Source organism: Bombina bombina, chromosome 5, assembly GCF_027579735.1.
Source record: "Bombina bombina isolate aBomBom1 chromosome 5, aBomBom1.pri, whole genome shotgun sequence".
Taxonomy (NCBI): Eukaryota; Metazoa; Chordata; class Amphibia; order Anura; family Bombinatoridae; genus Bombina; species Bombina bombina.
The window spans coordinates 943,685,569-943,705,174 of record NC_069503.1 but is presented as its reverse complement, the minus strand read 5'-3'; positions in this window follow the sequence as shown (position 1 = coordinate 943,705,174).

Sequence of the window (19,606 nt, the reverse complement as noted above, 5' to 3'; positions counted from 1 at the left end):
GTGATACCCGGTGAGGTGAAGACAAGGTAGGATGATCTTCAGGGGCTTAGTGTTAGGTTTATTTAAGGGGGGTTTGGGTTAGATTAGGGGTATGTGGGTGGTGGGTTGTAATGTTGGGGGGGGATATTGTATGTGGTTTTTTTTACAGGCAAAAGAGCTGAACTTCTTGGGGCATGCCCCGCAAAGGGCCCTGTTCAGGGCTGGTAAGGTAAAAGAGCTTTGAACTTTAGTAATTTAGAATAGGGTAGGGCATTTTTTATTTTGGGGGTTATTTTGTTATTTTATTAGGGGAATTAGAGTAGGTGTAATTAGTTTTAAATTGTTGTAATATTTTTCTTATGTTTGTAAATATTTTTTTATTTTTTGTAACTTAGTTCTTTTTTATTTTTTGTACTTTAGTTAGTTTATTTCATTGTAGTTATTTGTAGGTATTGTATTTAATTAATGTATTGATAGTGTAGTGTTAGGTTTAATTGTAGGTAATTGTACGTATTTTATTTAATTAATTTAATGATAGTATAGTGTTAGGTTTAATTGCAACTTAGATTAGGATTTATTTTACAGGTAATTTTGTAATTATTTTAACTATTTTAGCTATTAAATAGTTCTTAACTATTTAATAGCTATTGTACCTGGTTAAAATAAATACAAAGTTACATGTAAAATAAATATTAATCCTAAAATAGCTATAATATAATTATGATTTATATTGTACCTATATTAGGGTTTATTTTACAGGTAAGTATTCAGCTTTAAATAGGAATAATTTATTTAATAAGAGTTAATTAATTTCGTTAGATTTTAATTATATTTAAGTTAGGGGGGTGTTAGTGTTAGGGTTAGACTTAGCTTTAGGGGTTAATACATTTATTAGAATAGCGGTGAGCTCCGGTCGGCAGATTAGGGGTTAATAATTGAAGTTAGGTGTCGGCGATGTTAGGGAGGGCAGATTAGGGGTTAATACTATTTATTATAGGGTTAGTGAGGCGGATTAGGGGTTAATAACTTTATTATAGTAGCGGTGCGGTCTGCTCGGCAGATTAGGCGTTAATAAGTGTAGGCAGGTGGAGGCGACGTTGAGGGGGGAGATTAGGGGTTAATAAATATAATATAGGGGTCGGCGGTGTTAGGGGCAGCAGATTAGGGGTACATAAGGATAACTTAAGTAGCGGCGCTTTGCGGTCGGCAGATTATGGGTTAATTATTGTAGGTAGCTGGCTGCGACGTTGTGGGGGGCAGGTTAGGGGTTAATAAATATAATATAGGGGTCGGCGGTGTTAGGGGCAGCAGATTAGGGGTACATAAGGATAACTTAAGTAGCGGCGCTTTGCGGTAGGCAGATCAGGGGTTAATTATTGTAGGTAGCTGGCTGCGACGTTGTGGGGGGCAGGTTAGGGGTTAATAAATATAATATAGGGGTCGGCGGTGTTAGGGGCAGCAGATTAGGGGTACATAAGGATAATGTAGGTGGCGGTCGGCAGATTAGGGGTTAAAAAATTTAATCGAGTGGCGGCGATGTGGGGGGGCCTCGGTTTAGGGCTACATAGGTAGTTTATGGGTGTTAGTGTACTTTAGAGCACAGTAGTTAAGAGCTTTATAAACCGGCGTTAGCCCAGAAAGCTCTTAACTACTGACTTTTTTCTGCGGCTGGAGTTTTGTCGTTAGAATTCTAACGCTCACTTCAGACACGACTCTAAATACCGGAGTTAGAAAAATCCCATTGAAAAGATAGGATACGCAATTGACGTAAGGGGATCTGCGGTATGGAAAAGTCGCGGCTGAAAAGTGAGCGTTAGACCCTTTTTTGAGTGACTCCAAATACCGGAGGTAGCCTAAAACCAGCGTTAGGAGCCTCTAACGCTGGTTTTCACGGCTACCGCCAAACTCCCAATCTAGGCTTTAGTGTTTTATGATAAAAACATTATTTTAGTTCAGAATAGTACTGTATATCACTACAGGTCTGACATCTTTCTACCTCCTTTCTAAAGGTGAATAACATTTCAAAACATGTTTTAAAAAGCTTCCAGATTGTATATACTTATGTACCTTCTACAAATAAAATAATTTTCCCTGTTCGATATTATTTTAATTTATCAAATAAACAATTTCCATTTTATCCCTGTAGATTTATGTCAAAAGACACTAACATATAGATTTGTGAACGATCGAAAAATTTGGTTAGTTTCATTTTGATTCGGGTCGTAAAAAAAATTTGATTCAAGACATTCGTAATAATTCGGTATGTGACGGTAATTAGGTTTCAGGATTTATTCGTGTCATTCTGAATTTTGAAATTCAAATCAATTTGAAACTGTAACCAAATTATTATTAATGTTGGACCGAATCGTTATTACGGACCAAATCGTTATTTCTAACACATCGCTGACACTGACTTAATTACGAAATAAAGTTATTAACCCATAAACCGCATTACCTCCGACACTGCATACACAAACTAAACCTATTAACCCCTAAATTGAACCCCCCAGGTCGCCAACATTACCGAAACCTATTAACCCCTAAACTGCCGTTCCCAAACATCACCAACACTAGCTAAACCTAGTAACTCCTAAACAGCAGTTCCCCATCATCGCTGAAACAAACTAAACCTATTAACCCCTAAATGGCACACCCCTACATCACCATCACTAACTTAACCAATTAATTAACCCTTAAACCTCAGACACCCACATCGCAACAACCTAAATTAAACTATATTAACCCCTAAACCTAACCCTAACACCCCCTAACTTTAACATAATTTAAATAGACCTAAGTTAAAGTTAAAATGATTAACTAAATAAATACCTATTTAAAACTTAAAACAAACTTACCCGTGAAATAAAAATAAAACCGAAGCTAGCTACAATATAACTAATAGTTATAATGTAGATAGCTTAGGTTTTATTTTTATAGGACAGGTAAGTTTGTATTTATTTTAACTAGGTAGACTAGTTAGTAAATAGTTATTAACTATTTACTAACTACCTAGTTAAAATAAATACAAACTTACCTGTGAAATAAAAGTAAAACCTAAGTTGCCTTACACTAAAACCTAACATTACAAAATAAAAAACCTTACCATTACAAAAAATAAAAAACACTAAAATTACAAAAAATAACAAATGAAATTATCTAAAACCAAAAAAATTATTCCTATTCTAATACCCCGTTTAAAAAAAAAAAAAAAAACACCCCAAAATAAAAAAAAATACTAATCTATAATTAACTACCAAGGGCCCTTAAAAGGACCTTTTGTAGGCCCTTTTGTAGAGCATTGCCTTAAAGAATACAACTCTTTTCCTACAAAAGAAAAACAAACACCCATAACAGTACACAAACCCCCACCCCCAAACCCACAAAATAAAAATAAAGTAAAACCTAATCTACCCATTGCCCTGAAAAGGGCATTTGTATGGGCATTGCCCTTAAAAGGGCATTCAGCTCTTTTGCTGCCCATTAAAAATAAAAAATGGCTATTCTAAAACAAATACCCAGGCCAAAACGAAAAAAAAAAAAAAAAATACACAAAATAACAAACAAATTATCCAAAATAATAACAATTATTCCTATGCTAATACCCATTTAAAAAAAAAAAAAACACACCAAAATAAAAGCCAATAGTTTGAATCAGCCAATAATGTTCGAATCAGCCAATGGGAATGCGGCTTAAATCCTATTGGCTGATTTGAACAGCCAGTAGGATTTAAGCAGCTCTTATTCCTATTGGCTGATTCAAATTTATCAGCCAATAGGAATGCAATGGTACCCCCCGTATAAAAGGGGTACCTTGAATTTCAATCCTCAGTGTGCGGCGGACGATCGCATGAAGAGGACCTCCACGTCAGATCGATAGACCTCTGTCTGGACCTCCGCAAATCTCAGTTCCGCATCCGCAGGGATTAAGAAGATACCGTTACCATGATGGATGAAGATGGAGCTGCCTGGATGAAGATGGAGCCATCGGGATGAAGATCATTCAAGCAGGACTTCAGCAATTGTGAGTACCTAAAGAGGTGTTAGTGTTAGGTTTTTTTAAGGTTTTTTGGGGTGTGCTTTTTTAGATTAGGGTAATGGGCACTCTTAAAATAGCTGAATGCCCTTCTAAGGGCAGTAAAAGAGCTGAATGCCCATTTAAGGCAATGCCCATACAAATGCCCTTTTCAGGACAATGGGTAGATTAGGGTTTTTTTAGATTTTTTTTTTATTTTGTGGGTTTGAGTGGTGGGGGTTTGTAATGTTAGTGGGTCTTTGTATTTTTGTTTAGAAAAAGAGCTGATTTATTTAGGGCAATGCCCTACAAAAGGCCCTTTTAAGGCCTTTTGGTAGTTTATTATAGATTAGGTTTCTTTTATTTTGGGATGTTTTTTTTTAAAAAAATGGGTATTAGAATAGAAATAATTGTTATTATTTTTGATAATTTGTTTGATATTTTGTGTAATTTTTTTTTTTTCGTTTTGTGGTATTTTTTTTTTTTTTTTTTTTAGAATAGCCATTTTTTATTTTGAATGGGCAGCAAAAGAGCTGAATGCCCTTTTAAGGGCAATGCCCATACAAATGCCCTTTTCAAGGCAATGGAAAATTAGGTTTCACTTTACTTTTATTTTGTGGTTTTGGGGGTGGGGGTTTATGTACTGTTAGGGGGTGTTTGTTTTTCTTTTGTAGGAAAAGAGTTGATTTCTTTAGAGAAATGATTATTGTTTTGGATAATTTCGTTTGTTATTTTTTGTAATGGTAGGTTTTTTATTTTTTGTAATTTTTGTGTTTTTTTTGTTTTGTTTTTTCCAAACAAGCTTTATTTTCATCAAGTTGCTACAATCAGAATGTAAATACAGGATACATTGTAACAGAGTTATGCATATCAGGCATTGATGGCCATACAAGTTTCCTGCTTGCAAATATTTGATGATAGAAATATAAAAGCTAAAAACATATAACAATAATAATAGTCAAAATTCTAAAGAGTACCTCGATATGAAGGGGTACTGCTCGCTCGCTACTCCCCTCTGAGTCTGGGTAAAAGATAGGAGTAAACTCTACTAGGTGTCCCCTGAGGAATTCTTATCTTAAAATGTCCCTTCCTAATAACTGTCAATTGCCTCAATGCCTCTAGCCCACCAGTTGGAAGACTCTCAATATCCTGTCCCTAAACCTCCTTGTGGTTGTGAGAATTTTGATAGAGAGGAGAAGGGGGGGGGGGGGACACAATGTGAGGCATCTCTATGTTGCATTAGCAGAGGAAGATGTTTGTCATGTGGCCAAATCTTCCCAGATAAATTTAACATCTGCGAACAAACTTAATTGTTTCCTCTTAAGGTATCCATACTCTTCAAAGGCCAGTAAGTCTGAAACCTTGTCAGTCCAGTCTTTAATTGTCGGTGTATACTGTGTCTTCCAGTGAAGTGCGATTAGTGATTTAGCACCCATTAATCCTATCTGTAGTAGTTTAAGTCTCAATTGGCAGGGAAATTATGGGAGGCCATTAAGCAGAGCTATAATGTTTTTTATTTTTTGTAATGGTAGTTTTTTTATTTTGTAATGGTAGGTTTTAGAGTAAGGCAGCTTAGGTTTTATAGACAATTGGATATCCACAGCGCCAAAGTGCAACTATGTAAGCTCCTCCCAAAAGCAAGATCTCTCAAACAGATCTCAAAAAGATAGTACCAAGAATTGAGCAAATGGAAGAGTGCTGAATTAGCTCTGGATTGGTAAGCCAATGAACTAAAGGTGGGATCTATTAGGGTAGGTACAAGAATAAACTGTGAAGTATGATATGGATTCGATATTTATTTAACAAATCTAAAAACTTCTATATAATGATTTGACAATAAAAATACAATAAAATCCTATTGGTGATTAAGGATGGTATATATATGTCTGTACAATATGTTGTATCTATACAAGGTGCTTTATGAATCCTATATACTAAAAACATCCAGATATCTCCTTTGAAGAGAGGATAACATAGGCTCCTTATAAGATCAAAATGATGTGTTACACAAACTGTGTTTAAAGGTGAGTCAATAGTTAAAGTCAAAATCAAAGTTAATAATCCAAATGTGGAATCCCAAATGAAAAAGTAAATTCCAAATACATGTGTTGGTGTCCAAAGTTATAAAATATATAAGAAAAAATTGTATGAAAAATTAAAAAAAGGCGTACACCTCAAACTAAAAATAATGAAATATTTATTGAATCCATATCATACTTCACAGTTTATCCTTGTACCTACCCTAATAGATCGCTTAGGTTTTACTTTTATTTCACAGTAAGCTTGTATTTATTTTAACTAGGTAGTTAGTAAATAGTTAATAACTATTTACTAAATAGTCTACCTAGTTAAAATAAATAAAACTTGCCTGTGAAATAAAAATAAAACATAAGCTAGCTACAATATAACTATAAGTTATATTGTAGCTAGCTTAGGTTTTATTTCACAGGTAAGTTACTTAGTATTCAGTTTTAAATAGGTATACTATTTATTTAGTTAATTGTTACTTTAAATTAGGTCTATTTTTAATTATGTTAAAGTTAGGAGGTGTTAGGTTTATGGTTAGGGTTATGGTTGCGATGTGGGGGATGGCGGTTTAGGGGTTAATAGGTTTAGTTCACCCACCAATAAACATGTGCTGTCCAGGGTAATGCGCCAAAAATGGGCTGGCTCCTTAGCTTAGATGCCTTCTTTTTCAAATAAAGATAGCACGAGAACGCAGAAAAATTGATAAAATTAGTAAATTGAAAAGTTGCTTCATTGTTGGGGATGTGTGGGGGTGCAATTTAGGGGTTAATAGCTTTATTTAGTGGCAGCGATGTTTGGGAACGGCTGTTTAGGGGTTAATATGTTTAGTTCACCCACCAATAAACATGTGCTGTCCAGGGTACTGCACCAAAAATGGGCTGACTCCTTAGCTTAGATGCCTTCTTTTTCAAATAAAGATAGCACGAGAACGCAGAAACTAAGATCAACCTGTACCAGAATGATGGGATGAAAAAACTATGGAACGGCTCATGATCCAAAGCATACCACATCATCTGTAAAACTCAGTGGAAGCAGTGTAATGGCATGGGTATACATGGCTTCCAATGGCACTGGGTCACTAGTGTTTATTGATGATGTAACAGAAGACAGAAGCAGCTGGAGGAATTCAAAAGTGTATAGGGATATATTGTCTGCTCAGATTTAGCCAAATTCATCTAAGTTTACAAATGGACAACCACCCAAAACTTACTGCAAAAGCGACCCAGAAGTTTTTTTAAGGCAAAGAAGTGGAATATGTCTGAGTAAATCACCTGATCTAAACCTGATCGAGCATGCATTTCACTTGCTGAAGACTAAACTTATGGGAGAAAGACCAACAAACAAACAACAAATGAAGACAGCTGCCGTAAAGGACTGGAAAACTATCAGAAAGGAGGAAATTCAGGTTTTGGTGATGTCCATGCATTTCAGACTCCAAGCAGTCATTGCCTGCAAATGATTCTTGGCAAAGTATTAAAAAATTAACATTGTATTTATGATTTTGTTCATTTGTCCAATTATTTGAGCCCCATGAAATAAGGAGACAATGGGGGGTAGTTATCAAGCCGTCAACCTCAAATACGCTGGAATTCCGCAGCGTATTTGTGGCGAGGCTGATTCGCCTTAGTTATCAAGCCCTAGATACCGGCAAATATAGAATTTGGTGACGTAAGCTTCGATCCGCCTGACTCAGTCCGACACAGATCAATTCTTAGGTCACTACAGATGTTCCGCACACAAGTTCGGCACAATCTGACTACTTTTGCTAGTTATCAAAAAACTAGCAGGTATGCTCGGCACTTTTCCGGCCCAGCGTACCTGGTTTTCAAACCGCTGCCCTGGAGGCAGCGGATCCCATAGGAATCAATGGGAGTCTGACCATAGCGAAAGTTCATGTTCACTGCTGCCCGACTTCCCATTGATTCCTATGGGAGATGTCTACACCTAACACCCTAACATGTACCCGAGTATAAACACCACTAATCTGTCCCCCCCTACACCGCCGCAACTAAATAAAGTTATTACCCCCTAAACCGCCGCTCCCGGAGCCCACCGCAAGCTATACTATATATGTTAACCCCTAAACCGCCACTCCTGGAGCCCACCGCAAGCTACATTATAAATATTAACCCCTAATCTGTCCCCCCTACACCGCCGCAACTAAATAAAGTTATTAGCCCCTAAACTGCCACTCCCGGAACCCACCGCAAGCTATACTAAATATGTTAACCCATAAACCGCAACTCCTGGAGCCCACCGCCACTCTAATGAACTGATTAACCCCTAAACCGCCGCTCCCGGTCCCCGCCGCAACTATAATATATGTATTAACCCCTAAACATCCGCTCACAGACTCCGCCGCCACCTACATAATACCTATTAACCCCTATCCTGCCCCCCTATATCGTCGCCACCTATAATAAAGTTATTAATCCCTATCCTACCGATCCTGGACCTCGCTGCAACTAAATAAATAGTTTAACCCCTAAACCGCCGGCTCCCGGACCCCGCCGCAACCTATGTTAAACTTATTAACCCCTAATCTGCCCCCCCTACACCGTCGCCACCTATAATAAATTTATTAACTCCTATCCTGCCCCCCACTACACCGCCGCCACTGTAATAAAATTATTAACCCCTAAACCTAAGTCTAACCCTAACCCTAACACCCCCCTAACTTAAATATTAATTAAATAAATCTAAATAATATTTCTCTTATTAACTAAATTAATCCTATTTAAAACTAAATACTTACCTTTAAAATAAACCCTAATATAGCTACAATATAAATAATAATTATATTGCAGCTATTTTAGGATTTATTTTTATTTTACAGGTAACTTTCAATTTATTTTAACTAGGTACAATAGCTATGAAATAGTTATTAACTATTTAATAACTACCTAGTTAAAATAAAGATAAATTTACCTGTAAAATAAAAACTAACCTAAGTTACAATTACACCTAACACTACACTATACTTTAATAAATTATTTTTATTTAAAACTAAATACTTACCTGTAAAATAAACCCTCTGGCCTAGATTTGGAGTTCGGCGGTAAAAGGGCTGTTAACGCTCCGCGGGTTTTTTTCTGGCCGCACCATAAATTTAACTCTGGTATCGAGAGTTCAAACAAATGCTGCGTTAGGCTCCAAAAAAGGAGCGTAGAGCATATTTACCGCAAATGCAACTCTCGATACCAGAGTTGCTTACGGACGCGGCCGGCATCAAAAACGTGCTCGTGCACGATTCTCCCATAGGAAACAATGGGGCAGTTTGAGCTGAAAAAAAACCTAACACCTGCAAAAAAGCAGCGTTCAGCTCTTAACGCAGCCCCATTGTTTCCTATGGGGAAACACTTCCTACGTCTGCACCTAACACCCTAACATGTACCCCGAGTCTAAACACCCCTAACCTTACACTTATTAACCCCTAATCTGCCGCCCCCGCTATCGCTGACCCCTGCATTACACTTTTAACCCCTAATCTGCCGCTCCGTAAACCGCCGCCACCTACGTTATCCCTATGTACCCCTAATCTGCTGCCCTAACATCGCCGACCCCTATGTTATATTTATTAACCCCTAATCTGCCCCCCACAACGTCGCCGACACCTGCCTACACTTATTAACCCCTAATCTGCCGAGCGGACCTGAGCGCTACTATAATAAAGTTATTAACCCCTAATCCGCCTCACTAACCCTATCATAAATAGTATTAACCCCTAATCTGCCCTCCCTAACATCGCCGACACCTACCTTCAATTATTAACCCCTAATCTGCCGACCGGAGCTCACCGCTATTCTAATAAATGTATTAACCCCTAAAGCTAAGTCTAACCCTAACACTAACACCCCCCTAAGTTAAATATAATTTTTATCTAACGAAATACATTAACTCTTATTAAATAAATGATTCCTATTTAAAGCTAAATACTTACCTGTAAAATAAATCCTAATATAGCTACAATATAAATTATAATTATATTATAGCTATTTTAGGATTAATATTTATTTTACAGGCAACTTTGTAATTATTTTAACCAGGTACAATAGCTATTAAATAGTTAAGAACTATTTAATAGTTACCTAGTTAAAATAATAACAAATTTACCTGTAAAATAAATCCTAACCTAAGATATAATTAAACCTAACACTACCCTATCAATAAAATAATTAAATAAACTACCTACAATTACCTACAATTAACCTAACACTACACTATCAATAAATTAATTAAACACAATTGCTACAAATAAATAAAATTAAATAAACTATCTAAAGTACAAAAAATAAAAAAGAACTAAGTTACAGAAAATAATAAAATATTTACAAACATAAGAAAAATATTACAACAATTTTAAACTAATTACACCTACTCTAAGCCCCCTAATAAAATAACAAAGCCCCCCAAAATAAAAAATTCCCTACCCTATTCTAAAATACAAATATTACAAGCTCTTTTACCTTACCAGCCCTGAACAGGGCCCTTTGCGGGGCATGCCCCAAGAATTTCAGCTCTTTTGCCTGTAAAAAAAAACATACAATACCCCCCCCCAACATTACAACCCACCACCCACATACCCCTAATCTAACCCAAACCCCCCTTAAATAAACCTAACACTACCCCCCTGATGATCTTCCTACCTTGTCTTCACCATGCCAGGTTCACCGATCCGTCCTGGCTCCAAGATCTTCATCCAACCCAAGCGGGGGCTAGACATCCACTGAAGAAGTCCAGAAGAGGGTCCAAAGTCTTCCTCCTATCCGGCAAGAAGAGGACATCCGGACCGGCAAACATCTTCTCCAAGCGGCATCTTCTATCTTCTTCCATCCGATGACGACCGGCTCCATCTTGAAGACCTCCAGCGCGGATCCATCCTCTTCTTCCGACGACTAGACGACGAATGACGGTTCCTTTAAGGGACGTCATCCAAGATGGCGTCCCTCGAATTCCGATTGGCTGATAGGATTCTATCAGCCAATCGGAATTAAGGTAGGAATTTTCTGATTGGCTGATGGAATCAGCCAATCAGAATATAGTTCAATCCGATTGGCTGATCCAATCAGCCAATCAGATTGAGCTCGCATTCTATTGGCTGTTCCGATCAGCCAATAGAATGCGAGCTCAATCTGATTGGCTGATTGGATCAGCCAATCGGATTGAACTATATTCTGATTGGCTGATTCCATCAGCCAATCAGAAAATTCCTACCTTAATTCCGATTGGCTGATAGAATCCTATCAGCCAATCGGAATTCGAGGGACGCCATCTTGGATGACGTCCCTTAAAGGAACCGTCATTCGTCGTCTAGTCGTCGGAAGAAGAGGATGGATCCGCGCTGGAGGTCTTCAAGATGGAGCCGGTCGTCATCGGATGGAAGAAGATAGAAGATGCCGCTTGGAGAAGATGTTTGCCGGTCCGGATGTCCTCTTCTTGCCGGATAGGAGGAAGACTTTGGACCCTCTTCTGGACTTCTTCAGTGGATGTCTAGCCCCCGCTTGGGTTGGATGAAGATCTTGGAGCCAGGACGGATCGGTGAACCTGGCATGGTGAAGACAAGATAGGAAGATCATCAGGGGGGTAGTGTTAGGTTTATTTAAGGGGGGTTTGGGTTAGATTAGGGGTATGTGGGTGGTGGGTTGTAATGTTGGGGGGGGGTATTGTATGTTTTTTTTTACAGGCAAAAGAGCTGAAATTCTTGGGGCATGCCCCGCAAAGGGCCCTGTTCAGGGCTGGTAAGGTAAAAGAGCTTGTAATATTTGTATTTTAGAATAGGGTAGGGAATTTTTTATTTTGGGGGGCTTTGTTATTTTATTAGGGGGCTTAGAGTAGGTGTAATTAGTTTAAAATTGTTGTAATATTTTTCTTATGTTTGTAAATATTTTATTATTTTCTGTAACTTAGTTCTTTTTTATTTTTTGTACTTTAGATAGTTTATTTAATTTTATTTATTTGTAGCAATTGTGTTTAATTAATTTATTGATAGTGTAGTGTTAGGTTAATTGTAGGTAATTGTAGGTAGTTTATTTAATTATTTTATTGATAGGGTAGTGTTAGGTTTAATTATATCTTAGGTTAGGATTTATTTTACAGGTAAATTTGTTATTATTTTAACTAGGTAACTATTAAATAGTTCTTAACTATTTAATAGCTATTGTACCTGGTTAAAATAATTACAAAGTTGCCTGTAAAATAAATATTAATCCTAAAATAGCTATAATATAATTATAATTTATATTGTAGCTATATTAGGATGTATTTTACAGGTAAGTATTTAGCTTTAAATAGGAATTATTTATTTAATAAGAGTTAATGTATTTCGTTAGATAAAAATTATATTTAACTTAGGGGGGTGTTAGTGTTAGGGTTAGACTTAGCTTTAGGGGTTAATACATTTATTAGAATAGCGGTGAGCTCCGGTCGGCAGATTAGGGGTTAATAATTGAAGGTAGGTGTCGGCGATGTTAGGGAGGGCAGATTAGGGGTTAATACTATTTATGATAGGGTTAGTGAGGCGGATTAGGGGTTAATAACTTTATTATAGTAGCGCTCAGGTCCGCTCGGCAGATTAGGGGTTAATAAGTGTAGGTAGGTGTCGGCGACGTTGAGGGGGGCAGATTAGGGGTTAATAAATATAACATAGGGGTCGGCGATGTTAGGGGTAGCAGATTAGGGGTACATAGGGATAACGTAGGTGGCGGCGATTTGCGGTCGGAAGATTAGGGGTTAATTATTTTAAGTAGCTTGCGGCGACGTTGTGGGGGGCAAGTTAGGGGTTAATAGATATAATACAGGGGTCGGCGGTGTTAGGGGCAGCAGATTAGGGGTACATAAGTATAACGTAGGTGGCGGTCGGCAGATTAGGGGTTAAAAATTTTAATCGAGTGGCGGCGATGTGGGGGGACCTCGGTTTAGGGGTACATAGGTAGTTTATGGGTGTTAGTGTACTTTAGGGTACAGTAGTTAAGAGCTTTATAAACCGGCGTTAGCCAGAAAGCTCTTAACTCCTGCTATTTTCAGGCGGCTGGAATCTTGTCGTTAGAGCTCTAACGCTCACTGCAGAAACAACTCTAAATACCGGCGTTAGGAAGATCCCATTGAAAAGATAGGCTACGCAAATGGCGTAGGGGGATCTGCGGTATGGAAAAGTCGCGGCTGTAAAGTGAGCGTTAGACCCTTTAATCACTGACTCCAAATACCAGCGGGCGGCCAAAACCAGCGTTAGGAGCCTCTAACGCTGGTTTTGACGGCTACCGCCGAACTCTAAATCTAGGCCTAAGATAGCTACAATATAATTAATAATTACATTGTAGCTATTTTAGGATTTATATTTATTTTACAGGTAACTTTGTATTTATTTTAGCTAGTTAGAATAGTTATTAAATAGTTATTAACTATTTAATAACTACCTAGCTAAAAGAAATACAAAATTACCAGTAAAATAAATCCTAACCTAAGTTACAATTAAACCTAACAATACACTACCATTAAATTAATTAAATAAATTAGTTATAAATACCTACAATTAAGTTAAATTAAATAAACTAACTAAAGTACAAAAAATAAAAAAGCTAAGTTACAAAAAAAAAAAAGTTACAAACATTTAAAAAATATTACAACAATTTTAAGCTACTTACACCTAATCTAAGCCCCTAATAAAATAACAAAGCCCCCCAAAATAAAAAAATTCCCTACCCTATTCTAAATTAAAAAGTTCAAACCTCTTTTACCTTACCAGCCCTTAAAAGGGCCTTTTGCGGGGCATGCCCCAAATAATTCAGCTCTTTTGGCTGTAAAAGAAAAATACAACCCCCCAACATTAAAACCCACCACCCACATACCCCTAATCAAACCCAAACCCCCCTTAAAAAAACCTAACACTACCCCCCTGAAGATCATCCTACCTTGAGTCGTCTTCAGCCAGCCGACCATCGATGGAACCGAAGAGGAGATCCGGAGCGGCAGAAGTCATCATCCAAGGGGTGCTGAAGAAATCTTCCATCTGATGAAGTCATCATCCAGGCAGTGCTGAAGAGATCTTCCAACCGGGCGATGTCATCTTCCAAGCGGCGTCTTCAATCTTCATCCATCCGGAGCGGAGCGGAGCCATCTTCAGACAAGCCGACACGGAGCCATCCTCTTCTTCCCGACGACTACCGACGAATGAGTATTCCTTTAAGGGACGTCATCCAAGATGGCGTCCCTTCAATTCCGATTGGCTGATAGGATTCTATCAGCCAATCGGAATTTAGGTAGGAGTGAATCTGATTGGCTGATTGAATCAGCCAATAAGATTGAAGTTCAATCTGATTGGCTGATCCAATCAGCCAATCAGATTGAACTCGCATTCTATTGGCTGTTCCAATCAGCCAATAGAATGCGAGCTCAATCTGATTGGCTGATTGGATCAGCCAATCGGCTTGAACTTCAATCTGATTGGCTGATTCAATCAGCCAATCAGATTTTTCCTACCTTAATTCCGATTGGCTGATAGAATCCTATCAGCCAATCGGAATTGAAGGGACGCCATCTTGGATGACGTCCCTTAAAGGAATATCCATTCGTCGGTAGACGTCGGAAAGAAGAGGATGGCTCCGCGTCGGCTCGTCTGAAGATGGCTCCTCTCCGGATGGATGAAGATTGAAGACGCCGCTTGGAAGATGACATTGCCCGGTTGGAAGATCTCTTGAGCGCCGCCTGGATGATGACTTAATCGGATGGAAGATTTCTTCAGCGCCCCTTGGATAATGACTTCTGCCGCTCTGGATCTCCTCTTCGGTTCCATCGATGGTCGGCTGGCTGAAGACGACTCAAGGTAGGATGATCTTGAGGGGGGTAGTGTTAGGTTTTTTTAAGGGGGGTTTGGGTTAGATTAGGGGTATGTGGGTGGTGGGTTTTAATGTTGGGGGGGGTTGTATTTTTCTTTTACTTTAAAAAGAGCTGAATTCTTTGGGGCATGCCCCGCAAAAGGCCCTTTTAAGGGCTGGTAAGGTAAAAGAGCTTTGAACTTTTTAATTTAGAATAGGGTAGGGAATTTTTTTATTTTGGGGGGCTTTGTTATTTTATTAGGGGGCTTAGATTAGGTATAAGTAGCTTAAAATTGTTGTAATATTTTTTAAATGTTTGTAACTTATTTTTTTTATTTTTTGTAACTTAGCTTTTTTTATTTTTGTACTTTAGTTAGTTTATTTAATTTAACTTAATTGTAGGTATTTGTAACTAATTTATTTAATAAATTTAATGATAGTGTAGTATTAGGTTTAATTGTAACTTAGGTTAGAATTTATTTTACTGGTAATTTTGTATTTCTTTTAGCTAGGTAGTTATTAAATAGTTAATAACTATTTAATAACTATTCTAACTAGCTAAAATAAATACAAAGTTACCTGTAAAATAAATATAAATCCTAAAATAGCTACAATGTAATTATTAATTATATTGTAGCTATCTTAGGGTTTATTTTACAGGTAAGTATTTAGTTTTAAATAGGAATAATTTATTAATGTATCGTGTAGTGTTAGGTGTAATTGTAACTTAGGTTAGTTTTTATTTTACAGGTAAATGTCTCTTTATTTTAGCTAGGTGGCTATTAAATAGTTAATAACTATTTAATAACTATTGTACCTGGTTAAAATAAATTGAAAGTTGCCTGTAAAATAAAAATAAATCCTAAGATAGCTACAATATAATTAGTATTTATATTATAGCTATATTCGGGTTTATTTTAAAGGTATTTAGTTTTAAATAGGATTAACTTAGTTAATAAGAGAAATATTATTTAGATTTGTTTAATTAATATTTAAGTGAGGGGTGTTAGGGTTAGTGTTAGACTTAGGTTTAGGGGTTAATAATTTTATTACTGTGGCGGCGGTGTAGTGGGGGGCAGGATAGGGGTTAATAAATGTATTATAGGTGGCGATGGTGTAGGGGGCGCAGGAAAGGGGTTAATAAATGTATTATAGGTGGCGACGGTGTAGGGGGGGCAGATTAGGGGTTAATAAGTTCAATATAGGTTGCGGCGGGGTCCGGGAGCGGCGGTTTAGGGGTTGAACTATTTATTTAGTTGCGGCGAGGTCCGAGATCAGCAGGATAGGGGTTAATAACTTTATTATAGAGGGCGCGGTATAGGGGGGCAGGATAGGGGTTAATAGGTATAATGTAGGTGGCGGCGGTTTAGGGGTTAATACATTTATAAGAGTTGCGGCGGGGTCTAGGAGCGGCGGTTTAGGGGTTAATAACTTTGTTGAGTTGCGGGGGGCTCCAGGGCCCGGTATAGGGGGTAGAACAGTGTAGTTAGTGTGGGTGTTTAGTGACAGGCTAGCAATAAAGCTGTCAAAAAGCCGAAGAGCAGTGAGATCGGAAGAGTGATAATTCTCACAGTCCGCTGCTCATCGCCTCGTACTTGGTGCGCAGCTTTTTGACAGCTTTATTCATAACTTAGGCGAAATTTGGCAGGTCCGCGGCGGAGATGGTAGGCAAGCTTAGGCGGGCGTATTGAACCGGCTAAGGCTTGATAACAACCCCTCTGTGTCTGAAAATGGTTGCAATCCCTAAACATTTAATATGATATTTTTGTTCAACTCCTTGAATTAAATATGAAAGTCTGCACTTCAATTGCATCTTGGTTGTTTCATTTCAAATCCATTTTAGTGGTGAACAGAGCCAGAATTATGACAATTGTGTGAGTGTCTAATTATTAAGGACCTAATTGTACATATTAAGACATATTCAGAATGATTCAAAATTTCAAATATTTGTTTTCTATGAAAATAAAATTAGGAATTTAATTGTTCACTTTTGTAATGTAGGCATTTCCTACCCACATGAAAATGCAGTAGTTAGACATCCTGTTTTCAGGGTAAAAGTGGCTTTACAGAAATAGAAGGGCTGGTGAACATTCTTATAGAATCTCACCAGGCCAGAGAGCCAGGGAGCTTTAGAGAACTGGCCCCTATATTTTTGGTGAACCAGTCATCCCCAAAAAGCCTGCAGCAGATTGGAGAACTGTCTTGCTGGTGTATTATATTATGCATGACACTTGCTCACCACTTATTATTGTAACTGCTTATCTGTTCATCTTAACTCATAGTTCCCACTGATGTCTGCACCATATGGTGCCTCCTTTCTACATTGTATTAAATGTATAAGAAATTGCTTATTGAAACGTCAATGTCAAATGTCAACATCAATTTAAACAGGCTTCTATTCAGAAAATATCCATTTAAGGGCCAGAATACAAGTGGAGCATTATTTAACACATTACTTGTGCGAAAACCCCGATCACATATTCTCAAGTGTGCTATCTCGAAATGAAAATATGAATATTTCATATTCCAATGAACTTCACATAGCAGAATGTGTTCCATTCATTAATACATATGTCTACATTTATATATTTGATGATATTTTGGTACAGTATTTATATATATATATATATATATATATATATATATATATATTATATATGAATATCTATTTAAAAATACTCCCCTATGTGAAAATATTTATAGTAAATACACAAACAAGTTATTAAATATGAATATTGCATAAATATGCTTTTTCATGTTTTCATCTACTTCACTGCAAAGGGCTCCAATGCACACACACACATATATGTATATATACAGACATATACATATTTAGTTGAAATGATTTTTATTGAGTTTACAAGATTTTGCAAAACATACTTAATCATCATAACATATTTGTACAGGTGGGTTATCATACCTTATGTTAAGCACATATACATATTTAGGTATGTATATCATTGTATCTCTATGTTAAAGCAATTTGCCTACCTTTTTTTCTAACACCTCATATCTTTGTGCCCTTATAACTTTTGTGTGCAATTTTTAAAAAATAATTTTTAATATATAGTGTTATGAGTGTAACTGTACTTTTCAATGTATTTTTCATCTGTTTTGTGACACTTTTTTGTTTCTCAAAAAATTAGACAGAGCTCTGGGGATGCGCTATCCCAATGCACATAAACTTTTTGCTCAGGCGAATGCGTTAACTTTAAACTTGTAATACAAGTGCTAAACCCCTTTTCACTTGCATGTAACTGTTAGTGTGTCATTTGTAATATGGCCTTAAATTGGCTAAGCCAGCATCACCAGCAGACCTCCTAATCTTATCTTATCGTATGAAGGTCCCTGAATTGCTGAGTTTGAGAGACAGATTGTGAAGAATCCCAAAGGTACAGTAAGCATGAGGTCAATATCACTAACTTTTGTTGGGTTAAATTATAGTTAGACTAAAGATGGGAACTCTAAGGAAATGATTAAAGACCTTCATAAAGTGTGCTTCACCTATAGGTAATAAATGGATCAGCATCTATAATGCTCAATGCTTTCATGTTCCAATCATTAGTACAATATTAGGGATTAGCAATATGACTTTTTATAATATTTGATGTAAAGTTTCAATAGGGAGGTTAACAGAAAAGGTAATAAGATCAAAAACACCCAGGTTTAAGTCTAGTGCTTAAGCACACACAAGTGCCACAGCAGTCCACCTATTTGTGTTGCCTCACTCCACTTTGGGTAGAGCCACAGCTATTACAATATCCACAACAGATAATGCAACAGGTTCTTTGACTTAAAGCAGCCACACTAAAAGTGATGAATCAACACTATCTGAAAACCACATTCCTGGGTGAAGAAGACGTGTAGGGCTTTCTGTATCTCTGCTCCCAATAGTGAATGTGAGGACCATAGCCTTTCCGGGCCGAAATGCACATGATACGCAAATATAACCACACCATGAATATTGCAGTGCAGATCCAGCAAAGCCTCCAAATACAGCAGTCCGGGCTTTAGTTTTCCAAGATGCACATGGAAAATGGTCACTTAATATTCAAATCCAAAGTATATACTCCGATGTACACACCATTGTTATAAAATCCTATCCTTTTGTTAAATCCTTTAAAAGGACACTGAACCCAATTTTTTTCTTTTGTGATTCAGATAGAGCATGCAATTTTAAGCAACTTTCTAATTTACTCCTATTATCAATTTTTCTTCATTCTCTTGCTATCTTTATTTGAAAAAGAAATTCCAGAACCTTGGATAGCACTTGTTTATTGGTGGATGAATATATCCACTAATCAGCAAAAGAACCCAGGTTGTTCATCAAAATGGGCTGGCATCTAAACTTACGTTATTGCTTATCAAATAAAGATGCAAAGAGAATGAAGAACATTTGCTAATAGAAGTAAATTAGAAAGTTGCTTAAAATTGCATGTCCAATCTGAATCACAGAAGAAAAAAATTGGGTTCAGTGTCCCTTTAAGGCACAAAAAACTCCAATATTTTAGCCATAATGCATGGTTTAGACAATTATGGCTAAAAATGTTGCAGTTGTTTGCAGTACCATAAAAGTTTAATAAAAAGATAGGATTTTACAACATTGGTACTGGGGTGATTACATTTTACAATTGGTTGTTTGCACAAGCTCTTTGCCAGACAAAGAGAACAATTTCAATCTTTCTGATCATGTTTATTAACTGTTTATCTATTCCCGACACATATTTTTCAAGTTTTAAATGATCACAATACAAATGATAACACCATTTACATTTTG